The sequence below is a fragment of the Nicotiana attenuata genome, chromosome 1 (genome assembly GCF_001879085.1).
Source record: "Nicotiana attenuata strain UT chromosome 1, NIATTr2, whole genome shotgun sequence".
NCBI lineage: Eukaryota > Viridiplantae > Streptophyta > Magnoliopsida > Solanales > Solanaceae > Nicotiana > Nicotiana attenuata.
Window position 1 is genome coordinate 41,940,554 of NC_031989.1, and position 10,018 is coordinate 41,950,571.

Genomic DNA, 10,018 nt, shown 5'->3' on the forward strand with positions numbered 1-10,018 from the left:
ATATATATAAAGAAACATTTCGGTTTTTTCTTTCCATGAATTTCTATTTGCTCATGTGTGTCTTTCTTTGTCTTGAGCTTTGGCGTTTTGTTAATGATCAGCCAGATAAATTGGCCTTTGAGTAAAAACCCTTCGGTTTGTAATTCGGCCTTGAGGCTTGTTGGGAAGGCTTGTAGGCCCTTGTGCGTTGGGTCGGTACGACCTTTAATATAGGCTGGTGTCTGGGCTCTTACGCATTGGGTCGATACGACCTTTAATTTTAAGCTGGCATCTGGGCTCTTACGCATGTGCCCTTAGGTGTTTTTTAGTTAACTGTTTCGGGCTCAGTCTCCGAGTCGAATTTTGACTCGAGCTCATTGGCCCTTAAGTTTTTGAATTTTAAACTGGCCCTTAGGCTCTTACGCGTTGGGTCAGTACGACCTCTTAGTGTGGGCTGGCGACAGCGGCTCTTACGCATTGGGTAGGTACGACCTCTAATATGGGCTAGCGACAGTGGCTCTTACGCATTGGGTTGGTACGACCTCTAATATGGGCTGGCGACAGTGGCTCTTACGCATCGGGTCGGTACAACATCTTAGTGTAGGCTTTATTTTTCCCTCGTTAAAGACTTTTGAAGTTTTTAATTTTGCCCGACTCTTCGACGGTTCAATAAGAACCTCGATTATGAGCCGTTATGCGGCGATAGATGACGGAAGGTTTCGCTCGATGTTGTCACACCTCCTTTTTCTACACCCGAAAGGGGTATAGGGGAGTTTTTCCAATTAAAGTGACAATAATCGAAACGGGATTATTTATTCAAAATTCAGAGTCGCCACTTAGGATAATTTATGGTGTCCCAAGTCACCAGCTTAAGATCCCGAATCGAGGAAGTTTGACTCTGTTTTACAGTCCGCGAAACACAGAAATCTGGGTAAGAAATTCTGTTAATCCGGGAGAAGGTGTTAGGCATTCTCGGGTTCCGTGGCACGGTCGCTCAACTATTATTATTGGCCTAATAGTCTGATTAATAATAAGTTTTAAACCTATTGTGCATTTATTACTTGTTTGTTTACGAAAAACACATCGTAAACCACGCTACATGAAATGCAACCGCGGTTCGCGACATGTCTAATTCATTTAACATTATTGGAAATTGAAGTCGGGTCACATGAAATGTAGACCTGGATTAGAGCATTATGTATCACGTATACGTCACGGAAACCGTACCCGTAGCTATGACACTTTATTTAATTAACGTGTCTAAAGTAAACTACGAGAATTCGAGTCATTTCTCTACATTAGTTAGGAAATTAATGTGAGGGCCATAGACTATGTGATTGGATGGCGCACCTCAATCTATTTTTAAAGAATTATACTTAATTAAAGCGGTCTAAGGATGTTCTTATCTAAAATTGATTTGAACTTAGTAGACAGCTATTAGTTGTCCAAAAGGTTTGGGGCACATGTATTGAGCCTCTAATTATTTGGAGAAAACTGGACCAACAACAGGCCCAATTTAACATTTGATTAAGAAAAGCAAAATGCTGCGGCCGCCTGGGCTCGAAGCTGAGCCCAAAAGGCATGGAACTTCGAAGACCTTCATCATGTCTAAAAATGATCGAGGTTATTCTGTTTGGGCTGATGTCCAACCCAACAATTCCACAACTCTACATTAAAAATTGCTTTCTTATTAAAATAAAATAAAACTTTTTTAAAAAAAGAAAAGAACAAATTGAGGCTGAAGACTATTGGGCTCCAAATTGAGCCCAAAGCAAAAGGAAACCAAATCTGATCGTGGGCTGCCCCACATGGGCCAAGGTCAGGCCCAACAGTCTAAAAAAAAATCTTAAGCATCAAGGCCTTCAGAAACATACCCTCCCTAATAAACTCAATGCAAAACAACATAGCCATTATAAGCATCAAAATACGTAGCTACTAAAATTAACCTTGACGACCTGCTTTTAACAGTGACAGTATGCACAATTTTCATGTACAAAATAATCTTAACTAAACATAAAATGATTCACACCTATTGAATACTAATATGAACTCATCATGTATCAACCTAACCCTTAATAACATCATGACTTAAATGAAAGTATTTATCCATACCAGCATTTACAGATAACATACAATCACAAGTTCTAACACAGTCCCCAAATATTACAGTTCTCCAGCATAGCAAAGTTGTTCAACCACAAATGAAACACTAAACCAATTCTAACTTTAAACCTAAGCATTACGACTGAATAATATAGAGCATCAGTTCTAAGTAAATTTAAACAAACGGAAAGAAACTACAAGCCAAATAAAGAAACAAAGAAAAACATTAAATAAGAAAGGGATCTGGAATTTTCACTTCTAGCCAACATATTATAGCCTCATTTTTTGCATTTGAAAGTCTGTGAAGGTACCTGAATACAACAACAAAACAAAAAGGAGTAAGGATTCAGCATATCAGAGCTAATGAAAACAACAGCCAATATCAACCAAGAGGAGCAAGAACAGGAGATCAACAGCAATAACCCAGATCCAAACTTAAACCATGCTTAAACCCTTAAGAATCAGAGAATTTTAAAAAAAACTTGTGCTAGCTTTTCTTGTGAAAAATCAGAAGAAGACTCAAAACAGTACAGAAACTTTTGGTGTATTTTTCAGCGTCTGAAATCTCTTCCTTATTTTTTGTGAAAGAAAGGGTCTATATATAGCCCTTAAGAGTGCCATGTGCTGCTGAAAACAGAATGGGAATTATTCCCCCGCATAGCATCTTTTTAACAGAATTGGGACAACTGGCAACTTTTGATTAGTTCCAGCATTTGTGCTGGCCAAAATTGGGCCAGCTGCCCCAAATTCTAGAAGCTTCCCTTCTGAAAATCCTATTTCCTATTCCCAAATTAACCCCCTAAGTTTCCATTTGTTCAATTAAGACCCTAGGAGTTCTTACTAATTAACAAACTAGGACTAACAACAACATCCAGAATCAAAGAGACAATAAAGATCAAAGAAACAAATACTAATTCAGTTAAACCTTCAACTAAACCCAAATTCATTTATCATGAACTGAAATCAGAAATGAGACAAAAAACAGAAATATTTAGACCTAACACTTAACACGAGTCCAGAATTAATCAGTAATGAGCCATTTTCTAAGGATTAAACCTATTGAACCAAACTAACATCATTATATCAGGGAATCAAAACAACAACAGGAAACTAGCATGCTGGTTTTAAATCAAATTAACTGGACACAAGCTAAACCAATTTTAAACAAACCCTAGCCGAAAAAAAAATTAACCAACTAATAGTGATGATGAAAATGCACAAAGTAATCCTAAACTACTGATTAGTCTAAATCACTAAATGCAGGAGTAAACAGATAATTCTGAACAAAATAAGAAACCTAAATCATGCGGCTACAAATAGAACAACAACATGAAGAAAATCCAAGAAAAGAAATCGGCAAAGAAAAGAAATAGAAATAATGCAAGAAATTACCTATGCTAATATAAGAAATAACTGGACTCGGAGGACCTGGCCGGGGCTTGAATGGATTCGGGCAGGTCTGAAAACACATCAAACCCACATGAATCAATTGCTCTTGTCAAAAGCAATTGACTCATGTAGGTTTGAGCCATTAAAACTTCCGGAATCAACTCAGTGTAGACTCTTTTAGGTTTTTTTTTCTTTCCAGAATTTCTATCTAAAAATGCTCGAATTTAAGAGGCCTTTTGGGCAAACCAGTAGGATATTAGAGGTGAGGGGAGTGGAGAGATGGCTTGGTGAGGTTTTGGGGTGATCTGGGTGAACTAGGGTTTTGGGGTTGAATTTCAGATGCGAAATTCGGGGAATTTGAGGGTGTTTTTGGGAAAATAGATGATGGATTTAGGAAGAGCAGGGGACAAGGGTTGTATGGTATCGATTTGGGGAGGTTTGGAGTACCGGAACCGCCGTGAGGCGATTTTCGGTAGTGGTTATCGGCGGAGGATTTTAGGGTGGCGGTCTTGGTCTGTAGGGTTTGGTTATGGCAGATGAGAGTGAGGGACAGGGTTCGAATGGGGGTGGGGGGTGAAGGGTTTTCAGACAGTTATATATTAAGGGGAGGGTTAGTTCGGAGCTGTTGGATCACAATGATCCAACGGTTGTGATGAGGGAGGACCAAAATGGAGTCGTTTGGCTTTGGATGGGGGGCTGGACCGGGTAATTTAAATTTGGGCCTGGATTTGGGGCGGGTTTGGGGTGTAAAGCAGCCCAATTCAACTTTAAAAATAACATTCTTTTCTTTCTCTTTTTAATCCCTTTTCTTTTGTTTTTCTTTTCTTTTCTTTAATTAATAAATAATCCTAAATTAAACCCTAAATTAATCTAAGTTGTAAAATTAAACTAATTATCAAATTATAAAATTTAGAAAAATTAATTGATCCTAAATTAAAAGAGAAAAACTACTGATCTAGAATTAAAAGCTAAAAATGTAAAAGTAAGCCAATTTTTGTGATTTTCATTTTTAATAGAGCAACTAATTTACTAATTAATCCTAAAATATGAAAACAAAATCTAAATGCAATTCATGGTATTTTGGTATTTTTCATGATTTAAATAAAAGTAAACATGCATAGAAATGCAAACAATTAAATAAAATCCTACAAAAATCCTATAAAATTGCAAACAATACGAAAAAAATCTATTTCTTTAATCTGTAGGAGTATTTCACATAGGGCAAAAATCACGTGCTCACAGCTGCCCCTCTTTGCTCGGAAACACGAAGAGTTTTCGGGCAAAGATAAAGTTAGTGGATACAAGCGATTTTTGCCCGTTTGGATACTCCGTGGGAAGCATTTTTGAAAGATCTGACCGTACCTTGCTTCTGAGGTTGCCTACATATCCTTGGCTATAAAGGAATTAGGTCAGTGTAGTTCGGGAGGTTTTGGTAGCTGGGACTAGCGGGAAGCTATTATTTCACTGTTGCTGCTGCTGCTGCTACTGCTTGCTGAACTCCTTATTACACCGAGACAAAAACGAAAAGAAGCTAGGCTAAACTATGATCTATGAGTTACAAGAATCCTATCTACATATCTTCAAACTTGATCTTGGGACTTCTGTAGTTCTGTCGTGCACCTTAAACTGTTGACTCACACTCTCGAGGCGAGCTTCTGTTGTTGCTAACTCGAATTGAATTATGATATGAGTTTCCTTGTTTTCCAGGTGGGTGCCTGATTCCAAAATCTGAATTGTATTCCCTTGTTCTCCAGGTGGGCGCCTGATTGCCAAAACTTGAACGATATTCCCTTGTTCTCCAGGTGGGCGCTTGATTGCCAAAACTTGAACTGTATTCCCTTGTTTTCCAGGTGGGCGCCTGATTGCCAAAACTTGAACTGTATTCCCTTGTTCTCCATGTGGGCGCCTAATTGCCAAAACTTGCCAAAACTTGAACTGTATTCCCTTGTTCTCCATGTGGGCGTCTGATTGATGAAACTTGAACTGTACTCCCTTGTTCTCCAGGTGGGCGCCTGATTGCCAAAACTTGAATTGTATTCCCTTGTTCTCCAGGTGGGCGCCTGCCATTACAACAAAACAGACAAAACAAAAGAAGCTTTTCTGCCCAGTTTGATACTGGAAACATCTATGAGTGTTAATCAAGTCATGTTACCCAAAAGAGCTCTAGAATTTAAAAGCTAAATCCCATTATCTAGGAGGGTCCTGAAAATTTAAAATTTAATCCGATCTTAAGAGTGAAAACTTCAAAGCTAACTTATATTTTCTGAAGGTAGAATTTACGCTTAATCTTGTTATCTATGAAGGTTTTAGAAACTTACTAAATCCCATTATCCAGGAGGGTCCTGAAAACTTTTAAAAATTAAATCCCATTATCCAGGAGGGCCCTAAAACTTTTAAATTAAATCCCATTATCCAGGAGGGTCCTGAGATTTACGTCCGAACCTGTCTGGTACATGCTTTCCTCCGGAGGATTCCTCCGGAACAAACGAAATTTCCTGCCCCTGTTTCAATAAAAGAAAATTTATTAGTTTGAAAATGCGGTGGTTAGTTTGCGGCATTCTTGCTGAAGGTGGCCTTCCCGTTGCCATGCTTTGTTCTGATTAGCTGCCTCCGACTGGCAAAGAATTGTTTGACCTTCTGACTGACCCTCAACCACAGGACCCTGAATGACCCGAGTGCCCTGCACTCAACCTGCTGTTTTACATTTCTGTCCTTCCAATTTGAAACTCTGTCTTTTCCCCAAAATTCACGAAACCACTAGACCACTTGAACTTCCACTAACACCTTATTTTCCATTTTGCATCATGCTATTTCTGATATGCTTTGGCAGCACTTTGCTTTGTGCAGTTTAGATGTTGGTAGTAAGCTGTGAAATCCTTTCTTACTTGCTTAAGCAAGGCTAACATTGGAAAAGCATTAGAGAAGTAAACCCAAAAGAAAATTAAATGCAATGACTTCGAAAGCTAGGGATAATGAAGAAAATTCGAAATAGGATGACTGTTTGAGGAAGAAAAGGAAAAGACTTATCTGAGTGAGGCAGCTGGCACCAATGATCATGACATGCATTTCGGATTAATCAGCCTAGCCCGTTCAACCAATCACTTTTCAGTTTTCATACTTTATGCCCTGGGGTTCCCATAATCCAATCTCTCAGCAAAGTCACCAACCTTGTTTGGCCTGCGGCGCCCTGAAGGTTTTCACCAACAAACCTCTCTCATTTGTTCATCTCTCAACTCACCGTCGCCTTACGGTGCCTGTGAGGGTTTTCACCAATAAGACTCTCTCATTTTAATTTCTCTCATCTTTCTATCGCCTTACGGTTCCCGTGAGGATATTCACCAATAAGACTCTCTCATTTATTCGTTTTCCTTGTGTAGAACAGAGTGTTGCCCCTGATGAATCATACCTCTATCTCGCTTGACTTGGCATCCGTCAAAGATTGGTCGGAAGGTCTTTCTTTGGACCATAATGTGGGCTTTTGGATAGGGTTGGAAAGAAAGGATATCATAAAGGCTCAAAACAACTGGAATGGGTTCAAAATTACAACTTTTGGAATCAGATCTCTTACAAAACCGCAACTTCTGCCCCAGTTTCCTTGCCTGGGGAAATTTGAATTTTTATTTTGATGGGACCGAACCGTGAGGCTGCCTACGTATCCTTAAAAGGAATCAGGTCGAACGTAGTTCATGACATAGGAATTGCTTTGTTTTTTGTTACTTTTGTTCTTCTTTTTTCCTTTTCTTTTCCTTTTTTTTTCTTGTTTTTTTTCTCTTTTTCTTTTCTTTCTATTTTTTTCATTTTCTCTTTCTTTTTTTCTCTCCTCTTTTCCTCTTTTATCTTCTTTATTTATATTTTCTGTTTCTATATTTCTGAACTCTGCTTCAAATTCCAAAAGAGGGCTATGAAAGAAGATAAACAAGGCTCAAAAGGGGTAACAAAGGATAAAGTATTTAGATAGCAGAATAAAATGCCTTCGTCATTCCAATCTTCAAAACAGGCCAAGTACAAACAAACGATTTAGACAAACCAAAAAAATCATACATAATATCTTTTGACCGTATCAGAATTGATAGCCATATATACACATTTGCCTTCTATATCTATTAAGTACAAAGCACCATTGGACAATATTCTCGTTACAATGAACGACCCTTGCCAATTTGGGGCAAACTTGCCTTTCGCTTCAGCCTGATGTGGAAGGATGCATTTAATACTTGCTGACCCACTTCAAATTTCCAGGGACGCACCTTCTTGTTGTATGCTCTTTCCATTCTCTTTTGATACAACTGGCCATGACACACTCTCGTCAATCAGCCTTAGTTGCTCCAAACGGGTTTTGACCCACTCATCATCATCAATTTCGGCTTCAGCAACAATCCGAAGGGATGGAATTTTATCTTGCGCTGGTATCACTAATTTAGTTCCATATACCAACAAATAAGGAGTTGCACCTACTGAAGTGCAAACAGTAGTGCGGTAACCCAACAAAGCAAAGGGCAACTTTTCATGCCATTCCCTAGAACCTTGCACCATTTTCCAAAGTATCTTCTTTATGTTCTTGTTGGCCGCCTCAACCGCTCTATTTGCCTTGGGGCGATACGCAGTGGAATTTCGATGCGTAATCTTGAACTTTTGACGTACCTATTTCATCAAATGGCTATTAAGATTAGGACCATTGTCCATGATGATTACCTTGGGGATTCCGTACCGGCAAATAATGTTTGAATGAACAAAATCAACCAATGCCTTCTTGGTCACAAATTTGAAAGTCATAGCTTCAACCTACTTAGTGAAATAGTCGATGGCCACCAGAAGAAACCTGTTCCCATTTGACGCCGCTGGCTCGATTGGTCCAATGACATCCATGCCCCAAGCAACAAAAGGCCAAGGTGCGGACATTATATGCAACTCAGATGGCGGAGAGTGAATCAAATCACCGTGTACCTGGCATTGATGACACTTGCGCACAAAGCTGATGTAATCTCGTTCCATGGTGAGCCAATAATACCCTGCTTTAAGAATTTTCTTTGCCAAAACATACCCACTCATATGCGGTCCGCAAACTATAGAATGCACTTCGGTTATGATAGTCGTGACTTGTTTAGCATCTATGCACCTCAGCAATCAAAGATCTGGAGTTGTTTTGTACAAAATTCCCTCGCTCAAGAAAAATCCACTAGCCAAACGTCGAATCGTTCTCTTTTGATCACCTGTGGCCTGTACCGGATACACCCCCATCTTGATGTATTCCCGGATATCATGAAACCATGGTTCACCATCAAGTTCCTCCTCAACCACATTACAGTAAGCGTGCTGATCACGGACATGAATATGCAGAGGGTCAACATAAGCCTTATCCGGATGGTGTAACATTGATGCTAAGGTAGCCAAGGCATCGACAACCTCATTATGGATCCTAGGAATATGCCTGAATCGTTGATAAAGATCATGCAAACATTGTCGATACGGTATGAGCTCTACATCCCGAGTTTCCCATTCTCCCTAAATTTGGTGTACTAACAGATCTGAATCTCCCAAAACTAAGACTTCCTGGACTCCCATATGTACAGCTAACCTTAAACCTAGAATGCATGCCTCGTACTCAGCCATGTTGTTGGTACAATCAAAACGAAGCTGGGCCGTAACAGGGTAGTGATGCCCTGTTTCAGAAATGAGCACAACCTCTATTCCGACACCTTTCATGTTGGCGGCTCCATCAAAGAAAAGTTTCCAACCTGGCTTTTCATCCTGCTCCAACCCGTCGATATGCATCACTTCTTCATCAGGAAAATTAGTCCTCAATGGCTCATACTCTTCATCCACTGGATTCTCGGCCAAATGATCGGCTAGTGCTTGGGCCTTCATCGCGGTCCGAGTCACATAGATAATGTCAAACTCCGTGAGCAAAATCTGCCACTTTGCAAGTCTTCTTGTGGGCATAGGCTTCTGAAAGATATACTTTAGAGGGTCCAGACGAGAAATGAGGTAAGTAGTATAGGACGACAGATAATGCTTCAACTTTTGTGCCACCCAAGTCAGGGTGCAACATGTCCTTTCTAGGGGAGTATACTTAACCTCATTGGATGTAAAATTCTTGCTGAGATAATAGATGGCTTGCTTTTTCCTGCCAGTGATGTCATATTTACCCAATACACAACCGAATGAATTATCCAGGACTGTAAAATAAAGAATTAAAGGCCTCCCGGGTTCCGGCGGGACCAACACAGGTGGATTTGACAAATACTCCTTGATCTTATCAAATGCCTCCTGGCACTCATCAGTCCATTTGACCAACAGCATCCTTATTTAGCAACTTAAAGATGGGCTCACAAGTTATCGTGAGTTGAGCAATAAACCTGCTGATGTAGTTTAAACGCCCGAGCAAACTCATCACCTCAGTCTTATTCCTTGGGGATGGCAATTCTTGGATAGCTTTGATCTTTGATGGATCCAACTCAATGCCTCGCCGACTAACTATGAACCCCAGCAGTTTCCCAGATGGAACACCAAATGCACACTTTGCAGGGTTGAGCTTAAGATTGTACCT